Source organism: Acinonyx jubatus, chromosome E2, assembly GCF_027475565.1.
Source record: "Acinonyx jubatus isolate Ajub_Pintada_27869175 chromosome E2, VMU_Ajub_asm_v1.0, whole genome shotgun sequence".
Lineage (NCBI taxonomy): Eukaryota > Metazoa > Chordata > Mammalia > Carnivora > Felidae > Acinonyx > Acinonyx jubatus.
In genome coordinates, this window is record NC_069396.1 from 6,667,469 (window position 1) to 6,691,822 (window position 24,354).

At 48.5% G+C, this 24,354-nt stretch overlaps 1 protein-coding gene across 4 annotated transcripts in view; it reads right to left on the minus strand.

Annotated features, from left to right (window-relative positions):
• Window positions 1-24,354, minus strand: part of PLCG2 (phospholipase C gamma 2) — a 152,607-nt gene that overhangs the window by 111,043 nt on the left and 17,210 nt on the right. Inside the window, exon 1 of one of the 4 annotated variants that reach the window (XM_053210829.1) lies at window positions 16,349-17,864. The exons of the other annotated variants lie outside the window; for them this stretch is intronic. The gene's annotated coding sequence lies outside the window, so the exon portion shown is untranslated. Of the gene's footprint in view, window positions 1-16,348; window positions 17,865-24,354 lie in introns of those variants that run through there. 4 annotated transcript variants of the gene reach the window in all.

Consider the following 24,354-nt stretch of genomic DNA (forward strand, 5'->3'; position numbering starts at 1 on the left):
CGGTTAAGCGTCTGACTTTGGCTCAGGTCATAATTTCGCTGTTCGTCGGTTCTGACCGCGCACTGGGCTCTGTGCTCACAGCTCAGAGCCTGTTTGGGATTCCTTCTCTCTCCCGTCTCTCTTTGCCCCTCCCCGACTCACACTTTCCCTCGTAAAATAAACAAACTTTAAAAGTAAAGAACTCAAACACCTATTAAAATAGTCAAAAGAAACAAAAACTCACAAATCGATGAATACCAGAGAAGCAGAAAAGGGCAGAGCTGAAGCACATCCCTCACCAACGTTAAAACCTGGATTCTAGAATTCCCTGTCAATTCCTGGTCTGGAAACATTTGAGAGATTCAATGTTCAGGAGAGAATTCATTCAACGATCCCCCTAAAGCCAGGCTGTAGTTGTTGAGATACAGCCTCACCACGGGATGTCGGGACACCATGTATTAAAACGTGCCCTGTGCACACCCGGGAACTCCTCTTCCAGAGGCCCATCTTGCAGAAAGATCAGCACAGGTGCACAAAGAGCGAGGTACAGGGGGTTTCCATCCTGCCTGGCGGGCAGCCGCCCTCTGGAACCCCCTTCAGCCATCGAGAAAGAATGTAGCAGACCTGTGTGTCCGTACAAGGCGGCTGCCCAGAGGGGAAAAGGCAAGCTGCAGAATACACATCATGCGGTCCTGTTTGTATTTAAAAAACCATACATGAGGTACCTAACTGTGCATGTATACAGGTGGATAAACACGTAGGAAAGATGTTTTACAAGTACACTAAGGGTTGGGGCTCCTGTCTGGCTCAGGCGATGAGGCAAGCAACTCTTGATCTCAGGGTGGTGGGTTCAAGCCCCACGTTGGGTGTGGAGATTACTTTAAAACAAAACATTTAAATAATACATTCCTGGTTAATATCGGTTACCTCCAGGATTTGGGGGAAGGAAGGAAAAAACATTTTTCCAATTCTCATATTGCTTGAGTTTGTTAAACAGGTATTATTTATTAACAAAAGGGCAAGAACGAGACCCATTTGTCTGTTTACAGTGACCAAAAAAAAAAACAAAACCAAAAACCAAAAACCAAACAAACAAACGAAAATCAAGAAACAAAAAACCTGGAAACATAGTGAAGATACGATAGATGAATTGTGGTTCAGCCACACAATGTGGGTTATTACGAAATCAGTCAAGAGGGTATATTAGACTATCTGCGTCAGGTGAATTGAAAGAAATTTCCTGAACAATTATTCAAGTGACAACAGCAAAATGCTGCAGAGATGGTCAAACCATAAAGAAAAGCAAAGAAGCCCCCTGGAGAGAGAAGGATGACTGGGAAGACAAACATGGGGCTTCTAGATTTGAGTAAAAGTTACATGGTAGTTCATCTTATAATTATTCATTATACTGAAAAACCTGTCACTTCAAAAAAGTAGCTGGAAAACACAAAATAATCCATACAGCACAGTCTCTATAGTGGCCACATGCCCACAGCTCATGGACCTCATCTCCAGCCACTCTGCTCCCAACTTCCTCCGTGCCTTCCCCCCCACCCCAAACACAGCAAATGTGCTCTGGCCACAGGACCTTGGCACTTGCCATGATTCAGAACCCATTCTCTTGCAGCACTCACTCTTCCCTCTACATATGCCAAACTGCCCTGGTGCATCTCCAGACTCAAGCCAAGTGTGAACAGAACCAACACAAACAAATAAGAAACCAGAACTGTGGGCTAGGTGGCAGGAGGCCTCTAGTGATGAACTCCTAGACTCTGGCCCTTCTCAGTTCCTTTTTTTTTTTTTTAATGTTTATTTTTTAGTTTTGAGAGAGATAGAGAGCAAGTGAGCGAGCTTTGGTGGGAGAGGCATCAGACAGAGAGGGAGACACAGAATCTGAAGCAGGCTCCAGGCTCCGAGCTGTCAGCACAGAGCCTGATGCGGGACTCGAACCCATGAACCGTGAGATCATGACCTGAGCTGAAGTCGGACGCTCAACTGACTGAGCTGCCCAGGTGCCCCAAAATGTTCTTTTTTCTAATTTTTAAAAAAAGTTTATTTTTGAGAGAGAGAGAGAGAGAGAGAGAGAGAGAGAGCGCACGCGTCCACGCAAGTGGGGGAGGGGCAGAGAGAGAGGGAGACACAGAATTGGAAGCAGGCTCCAGGCTCTGAGCTGTCAGCACAGAGCCTGACAAGGGACTCAAACCCATGAAAAGCATGATCATGACGTGAGCCGAAGTCATATGCTTAATTGACTGAGCCACCCAGGCGTCCCCACTCCCCCCCTCCTTTTTTTCTTAAATCCAAGATTTGGCAAAGAGAAGGAATGCAAATTGAAAGGAAAGAACTTCACATTCATTGCAACCTTCCACATAACACACCCATCCCCGGGCAACGAGAAACGTCGCATCTATCCGCCTTCACGGCAGACTCTGGAAGGCCGGTGCTGCACAGCCAGCTTACACAAAGGAACAGGGTCCCAGGTAAGTTTTATAACCTGCATGAGGTCATCCCAGGAGATCTTCCCAGGATCCTCTCCAGACCCCAAAGACCCACCGATCACAACTGTGGCTCATACAAACAAAGGAGGAAGCACCACGTGACAACTCAGTAATAAAAATCATGAAAATCCTCCCCAGTCCACACAGATTTTAGAAACCATTGGCTGGGGAACTGCATCTGGCAGCAGATTTGTGTTGTCAGGTCAAGATCATGTTGTTTATTTGTTCAACTGAGTCAGTCTTTAATAACAATGAAACTTTACAGGAACGACCTATGTTTTCAGCCTCACATCTGCTGACCCTGGGCCTGTAGAGTGGGGTACGATTTGCCCACCCTTTACCAGGCATGTGTGGGCCCCCCACTGAACACAGTTCACACCCATCCTGGCGTCTCACCTATCCTACAGCCTGTATGTTTTCTGAGACCCTGTCTTTCCACTTATTTGGGTCATTGGGCCTTGTATCCTACAGTAATGGAGTTTCTGATCCCTCGTCTGGAACAGAAGAGGTTGGATTTTTAAAGCAATAAATGGAAGGTTTTTTTTAAGTTTTTTAAAATTTCTTTTGAGAGAGGGAGTGAGCACAGGAGCATGCAGGGGAGGGGCAAAGAGAGAGAGAGGGAGAGAGAGAATCCCAAGCAGACTCTGCACGGTCAGTGCAGAACCGTGAGATCCTGACCTGAGCCGAAAGCAAGAGTTGGACGCTTAACCAACTGAACCACCCAGGCGCTCCAATAAATGGAAGATTCTATTCTCGGGTCTGAAAACTTAATTGCAGCTATGCAGAAGCAGTCGGTGCTCTAAATGTCAATTGACGTAGCAGACATTAATTGACGAGGCGCCTTCCCTTGCACACCGTGAAAAACACTGGTGAGTCTTCATTTCAGCATAAGGTCAGCAAGGAAGTGCATCCTTACGCCCCACAAGCACAGTGACGGAAAACCCGTGGAGCACGAGGCAATTCCTCATGGGAACTAAGGAGGCTGAGTGCAGAGACAAGTTCTGGGCCAAGTGTCCTGGCTTCAGTTATCACATGGGTTGTCTGCAGACTCCAGCAGTAAAATCCAAGACTCCCAAAGGGATATGGGAAGAAATTTCCAAAAACAAAAAAAAAACCCAACAACCCAAGAGTTGCTCAAAATGGTCTCAGGCTGCCTTGAAAGATGTACTGGAAAAATCATGGCAAAGCTCTTCCAGCCAAGTGGCTTCAGGAAAGTCACGCTCCTTTTTGGGATTCCATTTCTTGCTCTGGAACATGGGCATAGAAGGATTTATAACCAAGGACGGAGGTTAACAAGACCACTCAGAGGGCACAGTTAGTAAGTGGCTTCTCCATCCACCACCACCACCATTTACTGAGACTGTTATCCTAAGTGCTTTTTTATAAATTAACATTTAATTCTGAAGCATCTCTATGGCATAGGTCTTACCGTTGTTCCCTTTCCGTCAGTGAGACAGAGGTATGCATGATGAAGACTTGACTTCAAGGTCACACTAGCAGGTGCAAAGCGGGGATATGAACCTATCAGGTCTGTCTTTGGGGTGCACCCTTTGGCCATGACGCTTACTGGCCCCTGCTACCTGTATGGACCCACAGGTTGTACTGACACCTTTATCTGTCCCCTCCGTGTGTGAGCTGGGATTCTAGACCTCTGCCCCTGGCAGGGGGAAAACAGGTCTCCAAAAAGGGATGAAACCCACAGACCCCAGAGGTGAAACAGAGAGGGGGCAGGAGGACTCTGGGGCAGGTAGGTGAGTGGGGGATAGTGTACCTCTCACCATGGTGGGGAAAACAGTGCAGGTTTTAGTGGGCAAGGCCTTGGGGTGCCTGGCTGGTTCAGTCAGTGCAGCATGTGACTCGATCGTGGGCTTATGACTTTGATCCCCTGTTGGATGAAGAGATGACTTAAAAATAAAATCCTAAAGAAAAATAAAGGGGAAGGCCTTAATTTTTTTTTTTTTTTTTTGGCAACACTTTCCAACATTTCGTTTTAGACAGGTTGAGTGTGAAGGACTCACTAGATGCCCAAGGAGAGAGAACCTGGAGATGGCTGGACACTTCTGGAGCCCCTTCTCCAAGCTCAACGTTCCTCTCGTTCCATGACTTTTTCTGAGAACCCCGCTGTGGCCCCAGTCTGAATCCCACGCCCTTCCCTACGATCCCACAGCACCCTGCATGCACCGTGCTAGGATCTTCCCCTTGTCTCACTCTCTGCCCACTTCCACAGTGAACCCTGACGGCCAGAGCCTCACTTCACTCAACTCGGGGACCGCGACACCAGCAGAATGTTCGGCACATGGTCGGGGCTCGATAAGAATTCACCCAGCAGACGAAGGAAAGGCACCTCAATGGAGACCCACATTTGGGGGGGATTCGTTTCCCGGGACTGCTCTAACAGACGTCCAGCAATGTACTGGCTTAAGACAACACAAACGTCCTGCCTTCCAGCCCTGCAGATCGGCCTTCCAAAATGGGTGTCCATAGACTAACATCGCTCTGCTCCTTCCGGAGGCTCCAGGGAGAATCTGTTTCCTTGCCTTTTCCAGCTTTCAAGAGGCCGCCTGCATCTCGTGGCGGTGGCCCCTCCTCGATCTTTAGGGCCAGAATCGTTCCATCTCTGACCCTGACCTTCTGCCTCCCTCTTCCAGGTTTAAAAACCGCTGTGAGAGGACGTGGGGCCCAAGCCCAACACCCAGGATCATCTCCCACCTGTGGCTCCTTAACTCAGTCACATCTGCCGTGTGAACTCACACATTCACAGGCTCCGGGCACTAGGACAGGGACACCTTTGGCGGCCATGGTATTCTGCCTACAGAGGGAGTCAGCGTCCAGTGAAAGGGGAGGTCATGGGGAAAGACAGAAGGAGCAGAGGTCACACAATGGGAACCCACAAGATGATCCCAGCCATGGGACAGGTTGCCCTTTCTCAGCATCGGAGTGGTTTCTTCATTTTAACAGGTATTCCTGGATTTGGATGCCCAACCTCCGACACGCCCCATCGCCTCACAAACACAGCACAGGAGGAACAGGGAGGAGGGCCCCAGACTGATCCAAACAGGATCCCAACAGAGGGTCTGGGAGCTGAGCCCGGGTTTGTTCCCCTGAGGAGGCTGGCCGTGGTCTCTGACCCTCACAGCTCCGGGGCTTTTTTGGTGCCGAACCACACTAAAGCAACCGTTTGCAAACCTTAAATACAAACCCACAGCAGGCAAGGAAGCGCGTGCCTCAGAGAAAGCAGGGGCAGCACAGCGCTGTGGCTGTGCTATGCCTGGACGCCAGCCTGGAGGCGGCTCACACACCCTCCAGCCTCCGGGGAGGAAGACAGAGGACACCTCTGCAGCAGCCACCCCAGACACAGGGGCTCACGGCCACCTGCCCACACAGACCCGAGCTCCAAGGCCCGGCCCCTGAGCGGCCCGAATGCCCCACGTCCCTAACTCCAATCAAACGTCTGTCTGAGTCAGAGGATCAAAAACCTACACGTGAACAGACGTCCTATCATGAACCACAGTAACAAAAGCCTAGCATGCCAGGCTTCCTTCGGGGGCTGTAACAAATTGCCACAAGCTTACTGGCTTACTCTCTTCCAGTTCCAAGGCCACAGTCACGCGGGGCTAAAACCAAGGTGTGAGCAGGGTTGGCCCCTCCTGGAGGCTTGAGGGATGAGACTGGTTCCACCCATCCGTGAGCAGCCTGGCTGACTGCACTCCTTGGCTCGTGGCCCTTCCTCTACCGCTGCTTGTTTCCTCTGGCCCTCCTGCCTCTTTCCTGTTAAGAGCCCTGGGAGGACACCAGGCCTGCCTGGACCATCCAAGATGATCTCCCCATCCTCAACTTAATCACATGTGCAGAGTCCTTTTGCCAATCAGGTAACACATCTTCAGGTTCCAGGGATTAGGACGTGGACATCTTTGGGGCCATGCTTCACGCCTACCATATACGCCTCTCCAGTGCCCGCAGGCAGGAGTGGATTACTTCAAACATGGTTTTGGAAACACCTTCCCAGGAAAGCCAAAGCTTATCCGTCCCCACAAGTCTACCTAATGGAAACAGGCACAAGTTCTGGGACAAGGAAAGAGAAGAAGAAGAAAAAAAAGAAGACAATCCCTATTTGCAGCTTCCCTACCATGTTTCAAATGCAGTACAAGGTACTTTGCATACACACTGGCGAGTCTGAGCTCATCTTTGCCGGTTAACACAGGGGAAAACTGTGGCTCAGAGAGCTTAAGGAACTTGCCCAAGAGCACACAGCCTGCACATGCAAGATCTGGGATTTGAACTCAGGCTGGTCTAGCTCTCATTGTGCTGCTCTGAAAAAACAACAACAACAAATAAACAAACCTAAACTAAACTAAAAAACCAACTTGGATCTTCTGGAGGTATTTTTTTCTTTTGATCTCAAAAAGTTGTTCACAATAAAACCTTTCCTTCTGGGTAAGAAAGTATGCAAAGCATTTGCCGCAGCCCCCACTGGCCTGGGGCCTGAGCAGAGAAAGCTCTATTTTGGAGCCGTGTGCTCCAGTGATCTGCTCACTTGGCCGACGGCTCACTACCCGCTGCTCAGGTTTTTTTTTTTTTCTACAGAGGCCACTTCCTGAGGCTCAAATGAGGCAACGGGTACATCTACCCAGAAAGACTAGAGCCAGACTCAGAGCAGGACACAGGGCTGAGCAGATCAGAGCCCCAGGACCCACCTCAAAACCAAACCTGCCCATCTCCGCAACGGCTGCCCGTTAGCCGGTCGCCAAGACGCACGGTACCCGAGCCCACGACGAAGGCAGAAGCCATGAAGGCTGTCCTTTTTGACTCTTTTGTTCACTCATCCACGTTATCTGCAAGGGCCCAAGCTGGAAACTCCCATATCCGCCACCACATTTTGGATGCCGTTTGTCACACAGAAACAGACAACCGAAACCATCGTTGTTACCAGCAACAACCACCACCGTTTTACGAAGCACCTGCTGTGTGCCAGGAATTCTTCTAACCGCTCAGAGAAGTTCACTGAATCCTAACCATCCAATAATGTGGGTACAAGTTCCCCCCATTTGACAGAAGGGGAAACTGACGTGCCCCGGGTCACCCATTAGGAGACTAGGGTAAAATGGAGGGCTACAAATGACCACCACTCCACGCCAGAAAAGAACGGACCACCCATACCCCCAACAGCACGATGAACCCCAAGAAGGTTACGCTGAGCCCAAGAAGCCAAACACACAAAAACACATACCGTGTCATTCACGGATGTGAAATTGTAGAACAGAAGAATAAGCTGAGAGTTGTAGCAAGCAGGTCAGGGGATGCCTGGGGAGAGGGTACTAACCGGGACAGGACGGAATTTCTGGGTTGATGGATGTGTTGTCTTGATCAGGATGATGGGTATGTATGCATCAAAGTGTACTCAACTTCATACTTAAAATGCGTGCGTATCATTGTATGTAAATTATACCTTGATAAAGGTCATTTGAAGTTTAAAAAAAAAAATACCAGGTATATCTTCCAGCTCCCAGAAGATCAAAACCCTCAAAGATGAAATTCAATAGCATATATATATATGTATATTTTTTATGTTTATTTACTTTTGAGAGAGAGAGACAGAGTATAAGCAGGTGGGGGCAGACAGAGAAGGAGACACAGAATCCAAAGCAGGCACCAGGCTCTGAGCTGTCAGCAGAGCCCGATGCGGGGCTCAAACTCATAAACCGTGAGATCATGACCTGAGCTGAAATCAGATGCTTTACCGACCGAGCCACCCAGGTGCCCTGAAATTGAACATATTTATAGAAAAGCAATCAAATTCCATTTTGGTTCCAGTGATCCCTGGATGGTAGGCCATGGGAGAGATTTTTCTTTTATCTGTGTTTTTCTGTATTTTTCCAAATTTTCAACAATGAACGTGTATTCCTCTTGTACTGCAAAATAAAACCACAGCCCGAGGTACCTGGCTGACTCAGTTGGTTGAGCGTCCAACTCTTGATTTCAGCTCAGGTCATGATCCCAGGGTCGTGGGATTTGGCTCTGTGCTGAGCTTAGAGCCTGTTTAAGATTCTCTCTCCCTCCGCCCCTTTCCCCCACTTGCACGCACGCACGCACACGCACACACACACACACACACTCTCTCTCTCTCCCGAAAAGAGAAGGGGGAGGGGGAGGGAAGAAAAGACTGTAGCCCATATAATTTTCAAAAACTAAAATAGCAGGGCATCCGACTGGCTCAGATCATGATCTCATGGTTCGTGGGTTTGAGCCCCACATCAGGCGCTGTGTTGACATCTCAGAGCTTGGAGCCTGCTTGGGATTCTGTGTCTCCCTCTCTCTCTCTGCTCCTCCTTCACTCACTCTCTCTCTCGGTCTCAAAAACAAACAAACATTAAAACTTTATAATAAATAAAAAACTACAATGGGACACAGTCCAGCCTTCCTGAGGTAGCCCAGGTGACTGTCAGGTGACTGTGTCCCCCAAGGAAGGGTAGAAGAGCACTGGACAAGGAGTCAGGAGATGCACCTGGCTGGGCCTCAGGATTCCTGGGTGCTTGGGCCCAACCGTTAGCTCCTCTGAGCCTGTCTGTAAAGGGGACTCATGAGTCCTCCTGCCAACTCTGCCTTGTCATCTGGCTCTGGAAGGGACACAGAGCAGCCTCCCCCCACCCCATGCACCCCCTCAAAGCAGCCTTCAGCCCTACAGGGGATTAATGTCACATACCCAAGCCTTGTCATACCCCAGCAAATCCTAGAGGCCGGCAGACCAAGTTTTGGACCCCAACTCTGCCCCTCGCTGGCTGTGTGGCCTTGGGCGATTCACTGGGCCTTTCTGAGACTTGGCGTCCTCAACTGTCAATCAGGAGGTACATTATAACCCACTGTAATGGTAGGGGAGGGGAGGCTGGGAGAATGAAATAAAATGATGCTACTGGGAATGCCCCTAACTAGTATTAGTTTTTCCTTTTCCTTTCAAGAGTCCCCCACCAAAACTTTAAAAAATACTAGGACTTCCCGCTAATTTATGGAAGAGGAAGCAAACCTTCCCCATTCATGTTCCATCTAAACACCAGCCCCCATGCCTTCCACCCTCCTCCCTGACATCAGGGTGATGGGCTAGGCACCCCTCGTCTTCCCTGGAAGTTCACAAGGGGCACGTCACAGAAGCTACTCCAACCATCCCCCACTGCCTGGGAGTGCCAACCAGGCCTGCCACGTGTGACGAAGGCTGTGCCCGGATGAACGGCTCCGGCTTGGCGGTCGCCAGGCCCTGGGGGCCTCCAGAAACACAGCCCTCTCCAGACACATGGTTCCTGATGCAGAGGCCCCCAGAGCTCTGTTTCACTGCAGCCAAAGGGTATCCCTGGCCCAAGGCAGAGGAAGAATGATGCTCGCCCCCTCAGACAAGTCTGCAGTACCCAGACGGGCCGGCCATGGCGTGGGGCACGATGGCACAAGAGACTAACAGGGACATACACCTGATGTGGAGACGGGAGGGGCTGACTGGAGCCGTCGACAATCCAAGCCAGAAACACCCTCACCAAGGAGGAAACCAAAGGCGGCACAGAGGGTGGAATTGACCTGAACAATTGTGAGAGCTTACACACCAGCTCACTGAATTCTCACAGCAACCTTATGAAGTCAGTACTAGTCTCCACACTTCACAGATCAGAACCCAGGCCACAAAGAGGAAGTGACTGAGCCCAGGTCACGTGGTCGGAAGCAACAAGGAGACGACAGCCAGGTCCCTCTATCTTGCACCCTCCCTCCCAGACTCGGGACTTCTCCTTTGAGTTCTTGACCTCAACCCGAGCGGTTCACTTAACCCCTCCCCCTCCCCCCCAGTAATAAGAAACCAGACCAGACGCTCTATGACAAAAGGGAGCGTGTCTGGATTTTGCACATCGCGGCCTGAGCCTGATACATCGGGGGTCCTCGATAAGTGTGTTAAGTCACAGAATCACCACGTATCCTCTGATATTCTGCATACATATCTGACGTCTTCACGAAGAGCAGGTACACCGTGAGCACTTGTCTTTTACCAACAGCGTTTACTGGTGCTGTAGTCACATGAAACACAGTTGATAAAGGGAGCTCAAAACCACTCCAGTGCCCTGCATGCAGGAGTGGACGGTGCCCCTCGAGATGACGACGAAGAATGAAGAAGGCACTGTGGGACAATGACAGGCACGGTCATCACCCCTCCCAGCAAGAAGAGGGGTCTGCCTCCCTCTCCTCGGATCTGGGCTGGCCTCGTGACCTGCACCTCGACCAGTCAGATGAGGCAGAGGTGACAGCAGGTAAGTTCCAAAGCTCCCGTCTTCTGCCTCTTCGAAGGTTTCCCGGAGACCGCCACGTTAGCAAGCGGGGCCAGCCTCCCGGAGGAGGGGCCACGTGCAGAACAGAGGCCCCCAGCCAACAGCCAGTACCAACCGCCAGCCGCGTAAGCCGGGCGACTCGCGACTTCAGCCGGCTGAGGGCACCCGCACGGGAAGGCCGGTGAGAACCGCCCGTGGACCGAGCAGAGTAAGAGATGGCTGCAGTTCTAAGCCACAAAGTTTGGGGGCAGTTGGTGACATGTCAGTAAACACCTGATACCCAAATCATCACTTGTCACCCACCACTGTGCGTTCAGCACTCACCACGTGCCAAACATTCTCCTGGTCACTCACATATTAACTCCTTTAATCCACCCGACGTGATGACATGGGCACTGTTTTCCCCTCTTTCATTTAAATTCAAGTGAGTTAACATGTAGTGTAATAATGATTTCAGCAGAATTTAGAGACCCATCACTTACATACGATACCCGGGGCTCATCACAAGTGCCCTCCTTCGTGTCCATCACCCATCTAGCCCCTCCCCCCACCCAATATCCCTCCAGCATCCCTCGGTTCGTTCTCTGTACAGTTTGCCTCCCTCTGTTTTTATCTTAGTTTTCCTTCCCTTCCCCTGGGTACATCGGTTTTGTTTCTTAAATTCCCCATGAGTGAAATCAGAATATTTCTCTTTCTTGGACTTATTTTGCTTACCATAATACACTCTAGTTCTATCCACATTGTTGCAAATGGTTAAGATTTCATTCTTTTTGATCACCAGGTAATACTCCATTTTGTGTGTGGGGGGGGGGTCAAATCTTTATCCATTTGTCTGTCAATGGACATTTTATTCTCCCCTATTTCCATGGTTTTTTTTTAAGAGACTATTCTCCCCTATTTTCATGGTTTTTTTTTTTTTTTTGAGAGAGAGAGAGAGAGACAGAATGCAAGCAGGGGAGGGGCAGGCAGAGAGGGGGGACACCGAATCCGAAGTAGGCTCGAGGCACTGAACTGTCAGCACAGAGTCTGACACGGGGTTCGAACTCAAGAGCCACGAGATCATGAGCTGAGCCAAAGTCGGATGCTTAACTGACTGAGCCACCTAGGTGCCCCTATTCTCCCCAATTTTAAATTAAAGGGTAAACTAAGTGAAATGACTTACCCAAGGTCACCCACCAATGAGCATTTGAATGCAGGCTATCTAGCCCATGCCCATGATCTTAATCTCCTACAAATAATAGCTTACATTTATTCAGCTTTTTGTTGTTGTTGGGTTTTTTTTGGCTAGTAAAATTTTTAATACATTAGAGTCAATGAAATACATAAAATCATGATAAAATTAGTGTTCTGCTTATTTTTTACAAAATATGAACACTTTCTTTTGAAAAATGCATTTTCTTGATTCTTGCAGTATTAATCAAAATGAGAAAATAATTAAAATATATGTTAAATATTTTAATTTAGGCTATGATTCAAAATTTTAATTTAGCTATATGGTATGCTAAATAAAAGATGTTTTCAAAGCCAGCTGACATATAAATTAAATGCTGCCTCAGTCTTATCCCCAAATGACTTTCTCTAGAATTCTTGTGCTTCTTATAAAATTCTATAATTTGTATGAAGGAGTAAATACCAAAATACAGTATCAAATTGTTCTCAAATAAAATTTTTAAAAGAGCCGGGAGAGGGGAATTGCCCTACCATATATAAAAGTGTATGATACATCTTTGTAAAATTAAATACGGTGATCTTGGTATTAGGTTAAGTACACAGATCAATGGAGTACAAATGAAAATCCAAATATTGTATAAAAAGGTGGTATCTTAAATCTGTACAGAAAGACTATATTATCCAGGAATCATCTTTCAAAACAAAACAAAACACCGTATTACTGAGGTAAAAAAAAAAATCATGTCAGTAGCTCAGATAATTTTCAAAAAAATAACTTTCTAAACAAACAGGACCTTAAACAGATAAATAAATAAACCTGAAATTGTAGAAAATAAATACAGACATTTATTCAGCTTTTTGGATGCTAGGAATTGCACCATGTACTTCACACGGATTAACTCACTAAAAATTTGCCGCAATCCGCAAGGCAGCTCTGATTATCCTCGTTCTGTGGATGAAGAAAAAAAAAAAGTCCAGAGACGTGAAGTCACTCACCCAAGGTCACAGAGCCAGAGAGAAGGCACTTGAGGAGTGGGACAGGGCAGTTCCAGTGGGCTGGTCCTTAACCACTAGTCGCTATGTGCCTCTTTCTGTAACAGCAAAATCCTTGGAGTCTCCCTAATGGACACTTTCATTCTGCAGCCACACAGCTGTCTGCCTCCTGATCAACGCTGCCCACTTCTTTATCCAACACAGAGAACACACCAGGCACCCAACGTCCTACAGCTCACCTCCAAGCTTAATAAAGAGGCTAGAGCACCATTCGTAGTGTTCGAGCATCCGAAGAACAGAATCCATGAACTGTAAATCTGGAGAAGGATTTCACGAAGAGTCCATGTGTTCTCAAACGGAGACAAGAAGATTGTGTTGATTTTTAAATGGATGTGATGTTTCGGTGTATGTGTGCATGTGTGTGTGTGTGTGTGTGTGTGTGTGTGCGCGCGCGCTCAAGTGTGCAAGCTCATGCCTGTGCAGAGGGGCATGAAGAACAGGTTACTATGGAGGCACCCACATGACAGGGTCAGTGGCCCGGCATGGTGGGATCGTGTCCCCAGAACTTCTGTCAAAGGGGTGAAGGGCACCCTTCCTTCCTAAAAGCCTCCGGGCAGCACTGACCTGGACAATGGAAGTAAACACACCCCCGACAGTCAGGGGAATGCAGGTGTGGGCGTGTGTTCACACTCACACACACACACACGCATGCATGCACATGGAAAAGGAAGACTCCCCTCGAGCCGGCATAATAGTGAAACGATGACATTTAAAACACCTTTTTGTTTTTAGGGGAGGACAGATGCTTTACACACAGTAATTCATTCCATCTTGCTAACTGCCTAGTGACCTAGGTTTTACTATTGTTCCCATTTTATCCACAGGGAGACTGAGGCCTGAAAGTGCCCTCTTCAGAGAGGCCCTTTGCTGAACATCCCTAAGGAGGGTTCTCCCCATCCCCCTTGAGTTGTCTTCATCAGGCAGGACAGCCTTCATCTTCCTCCTGGATCATCCCTCTCTTCCCACCAGCCTACAAGGTTCACAGAAAGGACTCTGTCGGGGTCATTTGCCTCCATTTATTAAGCACCCAACACATCCAGTGCCTGTTGCCTTCTAGGCCCTGACTGCGGAATTGTGAAATGGGTAGAGAAGCAAAGAAACCTGGCTCCGAGAAGCCCCATCACCCATCCACGGAAGTCACAACTGGAACGTGGCCCCGGGCATCCAAGGAACAGTGCCCCTCCCTCCCCCGTCATCTCCGGAGTAAGTCATCATTTCTAGCAAGGAACAAGGTCGCCGTCTCAGACTCGGGAGGTGGCCCCATTCTTAGCCCCAAACTGGGGTAACCTTCCCAGTGCCGTCTCTGAAGAGTAACTTGAACAGCACTACAAGACGGTGCACTGATGACCTACGAAGATTCCCACCAAGACAACCCAGAGAATCCAAGGAGACACGTCCAAAGACGCTGGAACACCAGGCATCAAAACCGGATCCCCCACAACGAGGTGGATCCTCAGTCTTCCAGACGGCTTTTGAGCCCCAATGGCCTTCAAAGAGCAAGAACCTGCGGACAGGGTAAGTGAACAGAAGGCAGGCAGGGGTGGAGCCACCGGCCGTGGCTATTCTCAAGATGCAAATTAGAAAGCCGTCCAGGGTGGTCTCGCAGCCCCCAAAGCTTCCTCCTGGAGGGACACATCACCCAAGGACTCGATGGTCTGCCCCTGGCATTCAGAGCGCTCGGCCAAGTGTAAGCACCTCGTTGTCCTGTGGGGCCCCCAACCCGCTCAGGCGGAGCCCCCCGGATGAGGGTCAGGAGGCTGGGAGGCCACACCCTAGCATGGGCCCACCAGAGAGAGGAGAGACCCCTCCCCACCCCGTCCAGAAGAAACAGAAACTGCTCCCCCTTCAACAACCTCCTTCAGCATTAATGTTCATGGCAGGGAGTGCTGCCACAGGCAGCTTATTCTAAGCCTTCTGAATTCCCGAACTGCTGACAATGACCACACATTCCTTTCCTAACTGGGAGGAGAGAAACACTTACAAATTAACCTCAGCAACCAGAAGGTTTCCGTCCTAGAAGGAGTTAGGTCAGGTTGAAATCATGACCGCAACAGCAGACCGGGTCATAAAGGTAACCCCACGTGAGCATCGATTTCCCTGCAAAGGTAACCCCACGTGGGCACTATCCGGACAGGAAAGAAGGTAACACACTGTGAGCATTATTTCGAGCAGCTGACATTTTCTGAGCACTTACTCCAGTCCAAAACCTGGGCTATAAACCCTGATGTGCATTAGCTCACCCCAACTGTAAGGAGTGAGACCATTATGATCCCCTCCGTAGAGACCAAGAGATGGAGGGTCAGAGGGGCTACATCAACTGCCCACGGTCACCGGAGCAAGGAGCAGTGGGCCCAGGACAGGAGCCTGGATCTTTGCTCCCTCTCATCTCCCGCTGAGCATCTGGCAGGGCAATTCCTGCTACACCCCCCCTTGTTGGTCCCAAAACAAGACTCTCACTCCTAAATGCTCTCCCTTGAAGACTATATCCCCATCCCCTGTCTCCGCTAAAACAAGCAGGTCCCCTCAGAAGACTTGATTTTCCACTCAGGGGAACCAACAGTGGACAGAAAACCAACAGCAGAGAGAACTTCCATCCCTGGATCTGACCCCGTTCCTCCCACTTTGTGTTCCAGTCCCAAAGTTTGGCATAAGCACATAGATCCTGGCCTGGGTTCCCCATCCCTTCCCTCTGTCTGTCTTTGTGGAGGGGACCCTCTACCAGAGCTGTTTTCTAGACCTCTGGATACATCCAAGCTCAAGACCCAGAGAGGCTGAGAGATGCCTCTGGCTACCATGGTCTCTGTCACTGGTGGGCCCAAGTTGGCCACTAATTCTTCACCACTCTTGCCATTAGGGGATGCAATCTGCCTCCCCACCCTTGAGGCTGGGCTGGCCTTATGATGTGCTTTGGCCAAAAAAATGTACAAGTGACACTGTGCCAGTTTCAACCCCAAACTAGCCATGTGGAGGGAGGCAGAAAGAGCACCAAGGGGCAGGCAAGGGAGGAGAGCCTTGGTGGAAATTCCCGCCCAGCCATCAGCTGAACTGGCTGGACTCGAGGACTCGAGCCAACACTGCATAGGACCCATCACCCAGCTGAGCCCTGCCCACATTCCCGACCCACAGAATTACTGTTTCAAGCCCTGTGTTGTGACACGGTTTGTTATACGGCAATAGGTAATTAAAGCACCATCCCAAACCGGCTTCCAGGCATCCACTTCTCCGAAGGAGACTGACATCGGGAAAGCCCTTCCTGTTCACAAGTCCTGCACCCCCAGTCAGGAAAGCCATCCCCTAATGCTGATACCGCCCACAAAATCACTCAATTAAGCCCGAGCTCAAGACCTCACATACCAGTGTCTATGCTGCCCACCAACACACAAGGTAGACCCCAACGCTGTGTCCGTTTTACAGATACAAATACTCAAACGGGACGTCTGATACAGAGCAGCACAGCCGTCAGTCAAGCCCAGGCTCGTCCAAATCCAACCTGCTTTTACGTGCCATGTCACGTGACCTCCACAGCACATCAACCACCGCAGAATCGCCACCAGGAATGCAGACCCTTGCCCTCGGGGACACAGGTCAGATGCAGCTCTGAGCCACAAAGCATGCCAGCAGTCTGCAAAGCCAGACTGCTAGATCAGTCTGGTGGCCGTTTACTGGGCTCCCATCAGGTACAAAACCTCCCAGAGCACTCAGGGAGCAGGAAAACTCACCTTCGTTTTTGTTATAAATGCATTCACGTCCATATTTAACCTATGTTCGCCCCTCCCCAGCAATGTCCATGAAATTAAAGATCATGTCCATTTTTCTCAACAACTGCCCTTGGTTTATTGATAAGGTTACTAAATGAACAAACGGGGGGCGGGGGGGAATGAATGAAGCAATGACAAATGAACGCAAAGAGGTGACCAGTTAGTGGCCCCTGCGTGTGACCAGTCTGATAGGTACAGCCTGATGTGTTCTCCTGACCACACACCTCCAACACCAGCTCCCTAAAAGCTTTTACTACTTTGCAGTAGAAGAAGAAACAACCTTCTTCACTCTCAAACCTGAGGTCTGGCACCTCCTGGGACTGTGGAAGAGTAGGTGGAAAGTTCTGGAAGCAGGACTTTGAGTTGTGTGTTTCACCATGAGACTTCCAATATGTGGCTTTTGTGGCAGGAGACTGTCTCTCAAGCCTGAAGAGGAAGCCAGATGCACACTCTCCCACCTGTCTTCTGGCTAGATCGGATCTTGTTCTTCTAGAATTCACATCCCTGGTCCAAGTGGTGGGCACCTCACAAAAGCAGAACCCGAGTCTCTCCCATGGATTGACATACAGTCTATCATTCATGGTGGTTATATTCTGTAAAGTCACCATCAACACTGAATTAGAAAATACTTGGGGCGCCTGGATGGCTCAGTTGGTTGAACATCTGACTTCTGATATTGGCTCAGGTCGTGATCTCACAGTAGTGAGATCGAGCCCTGCATCAGGCTCTGTGCTGAGGGTGGGGTTTAAGATTCTCTCTCCACCCACCCCCCTCTCGTGCACTCTCTCTCTCTGAAAACAAACATTAAAAAAGGAAAAAAAAAGAATTAGCAAACATCGAACCAGTGCTTTTGAGGAAATACGATCAAGCCTCTGGTCGTGATATCTTTATCAAATGTTCAATACGTAACCTTGTTTTTTGTGTGTTTTTGTTTAAAGACACCTTATTTAATATGTATCATTGAGGGGTGCCTGGGTGGCTCAGTTGGTTAAGTGTCCAACTTCGGCTTGAGGCATCATCTCATCGTTCATGAGTTTGAGCCCCGCACTGGGCTCTGTGCTGACAGCCTGGAGCCTGGAACGTGCTTCAGATTCTGTGTCTCCCTCTCGTGCTCGTTCTCTCTCAAAAATAATAAATATTAAAAAAAATGTTTTTTAATATATATAGATCATTGATTCATTAACACTGAACTCACAACAGCGCTGTGTAAAACTCACGCCTGAACAAAGCTTATCTAACACCTAGTAATTTCTCCGTAAGTCGTATCACAGCCTTCTTGTGCTTGGGAACACCAGACTGCCCTTGGGGGGTATTGCAAACAACAAAAACACACCCAAAAGCCCCAAACTGAGAATAAGATGGCACTCAGCTATCTGACAAAAGGACAATTATTACCAGTGTAAGAGCAGGACGCCTGGGTGGCCCAGTCAGTTAAGCATCCGACTCTTGGTTTTGGCTCAGGTCATGATATCAGGGTGTCGTGCTGTGCCGACAGCATGGAGCCTGCTTGGGATTCTGTCTCCCCCTCTCTCTGCCCCACCCCTGCTCACTATCTCAAAAATAAAAATAACATTTAAAAAAGTTTAAGAGTGGACACAAGAAGGAAGCCAACTAGGAACATGCATGTCGGGTGACTCAAAAATTTTCCCTCCATGTCTACAAAGTATTACCAAAGTCCCACAAGATTTGGTTCAGGGGTTACAAATAAATTTTAGGGAGTAGGAAAATTTGGGACTATAGAATCCACAAACACAGAGGACCAACTGTGGATGCTGAGAGAAAGCAGCACCCTGGGCCACACGATCTGCTCTACAGATGAGGTCTGTGCAAGGAGACAGAAAGGAAATTCGACGGGCCGAGGAAAGATGAATGCCAGAGGCGGTTCAGGCTCCTGCTCCTCAAGGCCCTGGCCCCTTGGATTCCGTGAGTTATAGAGCCTTCTTCTCAGCCACACATTCTAGGAAGGCAGCTTCTGACCCCACTTGTGTGCTGGGCAGTGGTAACTGGGCCATCAGATACACTCTCTCCAGTCGGGACAGGGGAGGGACAGACGACTGGGAAATCAGCAGCCGGAGGGGAAAGGCTTGTGCCTGCGTACTCCCCAGTCAGCAGGCTGATCAGTGCCACCCAGCACGCAGGCCACCCCCAGAGGAACGTTCTACCGGGGCTACCCAGTAATTTGCGGGAGCCTCTGGCCCCGCGATCAGGTGTCACATCTAAATCTAGGACAGACGCCCAGGCAGATGGCAAAACCAGCAGACACACGTAATCCCACGTGTTCGGTGTCTGTGGGGAAGATGAAGCCACCTGTCCTCACCAAGCAAGATATGGATTTGCCATCACGATCACCATGGCAGCTGCCACATGGACAACACTTATGTTTCTCGGGGGAGAAGGAAGAGTGTGGGAATTATAAAGGAAGTGGGTAATGCAAAAAAAGGAAGGAGGAGGTATATTCCAGAGCTATGCTGTCCGATATAGCAGCTACGGCCAGATGTGGCTATTGAGCATGCAAAAATGAACTGGTCCAAACTGAGATGTTCTGTAGGGATCAAATACACACTGGATTTTGAAAACTCAGACCAAAAACAAGAATGTAATATATTACATGTAATAATTATATCATGCCCATGTTGAAATACTTTAGATACACACAGTTACATAAAATAAAATAAAATTATTTTCACCTCTCTTTTTTTCTCCATACCTTTTTTAACGTGGTGACTGGGAATTTAAAACTATAGGGGCACCTGGGTGGCTCAGTAAGTTAAGCTTCCGACTTTGGGGCCCGAACCCACAAACCGCGAGATCATGACCTGAGCCAAATCAGGCTCTGCGCTGACAGCTCAGAGCATGCAGCCTGCTTCGGATTCTGTGTCTCCCTCTCTCTCTCTGCCCCTTCCCTCTTGCATTCTCTTTTTCAAAAATAAACTTTTAAATAATAATAATACTAAAGCTATACACATGGTTGGCACTGGCAATTCACATTTTTCTTTTGCATAGCACTGGTCTAGAAGTAGCCCAGTTCAGCTACAGAAGGGAGAGGTGGGTGGGATGGGGGGTGAGCAAATAAAATATCTGCTCAGATCTTTTGCTCACTTTTTAATTGGGTTTGTTTTCTTACTGTTGTGGGCTTTTTTTTTTTTTTAATGTTTATATATTTTGAGCAAGCATGAGAGAGTATGGGGGAGGGGCAGAAGGAGAATCCCAAGTCAGCACAGAGTCCAAATGGGGCTTGAGCTCACAAACCATGAGATCAAGACCTGAGCCACAATCAAGAGTCCAATGCTTAACCAACTGAACCATTCAGGCGTCCCCTTATTGTTGTGTTTTGAGAGTTCTTTGTATATTTTGCAAACAAGCCCTTTATCAGCCATGTGTTTTGCAAACATTTTCTCCCAGTCTGTGACTTGTAAGTTTTTATAGCACCTGGTGATGGGGGAAACTGGCCTGATGTTGTTCCTCTAAAAAGCTTGATAACCTTGGGCCAGTCACCCAAGCTCGCTCACTTCACCGGCACAAAGGCCTAAGTCACGGGCTTCATGTGATGACTGCAGACTATACGTGAATATCCATACACATGATCACACAGATACACACGTGCTTACAGTGCTCAGCAAGGGCAGTAATTCCTATGCCAGTAGTGCCTCCCAATTCCATTTCCCCATAGGGGGCAGCCGCTGGCCAAACAGCAGGCCAAGAGGCTCAAGTGGGCAGTTGGGAGGTGAGAAGGAAAGTGTATACACCCTGAGCCAAGGCATTCAACCTTTAAATGAGGGAAAATCTATGCCACATCTCACCCACAGCACCCAGGTGATCTTGAACATTTACTACGGAGACTTAGGCTAAAATGGTCCTTTTGTCCCCCAAAAGTCGATGTTTAAAATTTATAGTTCTGGACTCGAGCCAGGAATCACATCCCCAATGATCAGCACTCATACCTGTGTGCTCCTCGCTAACCTGAGTTTCCTTACTTGCTCCCCCATGGGAAGCACCCAGGTGTCAATGCTGGACCCAGGAGGGACAAAGTACGACTGGATGCTGCCACAGAAACTAAGTGTTTGATGGAAAAACACTGCATCAATCAAGAACCGTGTAAGGAGTTTTATTTAAAATACAACAAGGATCCATCAGGGAAATGCTAATCAGGACCACAAAGAGATAGGACTTCACCCCCACTAGGATGGCTATCGTCAAAAACTCAGACAGTAACAAGAGTTGGCGAGGGTGTGGACAAACTGGTGGGGATGTCGAATGGCTCAGCCACTGTGGTAAACAGCCTGGCAGGCCCTCAAACAAGTCAATACAGAGTTACAAGGGACCCAGCAAGTCCCCTCTTAGGTACATACACAAAGAAGGCAACTTATTTCCACAAAAATCTGTCCACAAATGCTCACAGCAGCATTCCTCATGCAGCCAGAAAGTGGGAACATCTTGAAGGTCCATCGAGTAATGAAATGGATACACAAAATGTGGTCCCTCCTAACAATGAAACACTACTCAGCCATAAAAAAGGAATCGATCACTCACACACTGCAATGTGGACGAGCCTTAACATATGTTAAGCGAAAGAAGTCAGACGTTGGGGCGACTGGATGGCTCAGTCGGTTAAGTGTCCGACTTCAGCTCAGGTCACGATCTCTCGGTTCTTGAGTTCAAGCCGCACGCCAGGCTCTGTGCTGACAGCTCAGAACCTGGAGCCTGCTTCAGGTTCTGTGTCCCCCTCTCTGTCTCTGTGCCTCCCCCACTTGCACTCTGTCTCTCGGTCTGTCTCTCTCTTAAAAAAAATAAACTTAAAAAAAAAAAAAGAAAGAAGTCAGACACAAAAAGCTACATATTGGGATTCCACTTCTATGAAATGTCCACAGAAGGCGAATATAGAAACAGAAAGTAGATTCCTCCTTTACAAGGAAAGAAAAGGTGGTGGCTCAGCAGCATACATTTATTGAGCGCCTACTGGAAACTCCTGGCGTTACAAGTGCAGAGACAGACAAGACGCTCCCTGCCTCGGGGAACTAGAATCCAGCCCCTTCCCTGTAGACAACTCTGGGGCAACCCTATGCAGTTACGCAGATTTTTGGAAGCAACTACAAAATTAAAGGTCATGCAAGGCCTTCCTCTCAAGAAAGGAAAAGGACACCCAACTCCTCCCTGGAGACAGCCTGACACACAAATGAGCTGAGCCATCAGAATAACTGGAAGTATATCCAGGCTGCCAACCTTAGACATTACTAGACTTGCCTCGACATCAAACTTCTCATCCAGCAGATCAGGAAAATATCAACCTCATGGGGTTGCTGGGTGGGTTAAGTGGGGACCTATCAGAGGCCTTGGCCCACAGTATGGGTTCATACGTTTTCCTACCACCATCCCAATTGCTCAGGTTTTTTGTTTTTAATGTTTTTAATGTTTATTTCTGAGAGAGAGAGAGAAGAGGGGGAGAGAGAGTAGGGAGGATCCAAAGCAGGCTCTGCGCTGACAGCAGAGAGCCTGACATGGGGCTCAGATTCATGAACCGTGAGATGAGGACCTGAGCCAAAGTCGGACACTCAACCAACTGAGCCACCCAGGTGCCCCCCCCCCCAGGTGCCCCCCAATCGGTCATGTTGATGCCACAGTGAGATCCACGGTCTTCAGCCAAAAGAGGAGTCGTGCTTCTGGTTTCACATCCTGGGACAGAACAACTACCAAACGAGGAAGAGGAACCACAATGCTCACAAGACCTTTCACTGCCTGTGAATTTAACATCTGTGAAAGATATAAAAGCTGACAGGTGCCCAGATGCTAGCAACGGGGGGCGTACAAGTCGGCACAGCCTTTCTGGGGACCACTGCACCCAGAGCCCAGGACACAGCCTTTCCTTCCTCCCAGAAATTCTTCCGGAAATTCATCCTATGGAAATTACCAGGGATGTGCCTAAGAGTTAGCAATAAAAATATTCCCAGGATCAATGTTAGACATAGCAAACTAAGAAGCTACATGATACCCAAAAATATAAAACGGATTAAAAAATTAAAAATAAAAGATAAAGGGCAAAAGCTACAACCAGTTATAACAAAACAGAAGGCATATGCTCGGAAAGATTTCCACCATAGGAAATAACCTAAATTACCAGCATCAAAAGAACAGGTGTCCTATCAGGGGCCCTTACCGAGTGAAACCTAAATGCAGTTAAAAGAAAGCCACTGATATCAATATGGATACCTAACAAGAGACTGTATGCTAATTAAAGATGCAAGTTTTCAGTGTTAGAAAATGCATGGGAATTAATTATCAAAGTGACATCCTGGCTTCCCTAGGGAGGAAGGCGTATACATGAGGACTTAGCTATATGCACTCTCTTCTTAAAAACCAAGATCCAAAGCAAATATTATGATTTGTCTAAGTTGGATAGGAGGCTATAGTCATTTCCAGTGGCTGCTGTAACAAATTAACCACAAACTCAGGGAGTTAAGACAACACACATGATCTTACTGCTTTGCAGGTGAGCAGAATGGGTCTCCCTGGGCTGAAACCAAGGTGTCAGAAAGGATCCCTTCCTTCCGAGGGCTCTACGGGAGAATCTGCTCCTGTACCTTTTCCAGCTTCCGGAGACGGCTTGCATCCCTTGGCTTGTGGACCCCTTCCAACTTCAAAGCCACTCATTTCACCTCTCTGCCCTCTGCTTTGTCATCACATCTCCTTCTCAGACTCTGACCCTCCTCCCTCTTTCACTGATAAGAACCACTGTGATAACACCACTCCCCCATCCATAATCCAGAATAATCTACCCGTCTCAAGATCAAGTTAATCACATCTGTAGAGAGCCTTCTGCCATAGAGGAGAACCTAGTCACCAATTCTAGAGATTACGATGGGAACCTCTTGGGCCGGGGACTTTGTTCTACTTACCAGAGTGCACCAAAATAATAATCACCACCCCCACCATCACCAGTGATGGTGTTATTGAGTGCTCTGGGATACTTGTGAGGCACTATCCCAAAGTGTGCAACATGTTCACCTAATCCCCATGAGAATCCCCTAAGGAAGGCACTACTGTGATCCCACTCTATAGATGGGTACAACGGGAGGCTACCTTGTCCATGGTCACCAACATTTTAAGTGACAGGGCCAAGATTTGAACCCAGGCTGTCAGGCCTTAAGAGGACAGCTTATAACAAGAAGTGGTCCCATGGGGTGCCCGGGTGGCTCAGTCAGTTAAGCATCCAACTTCCGCTCAGGTCATGATCTCACAGTTTGTGAGTTTGAGCCCCACATCGGGCTCTGTGCTGATAGCTCAGAGCCTGGAGCCTGTTTCAGATTCTCGGTCTCCCTCTCTCTCTGCCCCTCCCCTGCTCACTCCCTGTCTCTCTTTCCCTCTCTCTGAAAAATAAACATTAAAAAAAACTTTTTTAAGTGGTCCCAATGTAGCACTAAATGGAAAAGGCACGGTGCTAGAATAATGCGTTTTATAAAAATCATTTATGTCTTGCAAAAACAAACGAACAAAAAAAACAGAAGTGTGTAAACCAACTTTTAACACACATGCCTCTGGTCAGGGGGGAAGGGGCTGTTACCCTCACCCAGTTATCGTTAAAAATATGTCTGCTGGGGGGCCTGTGTG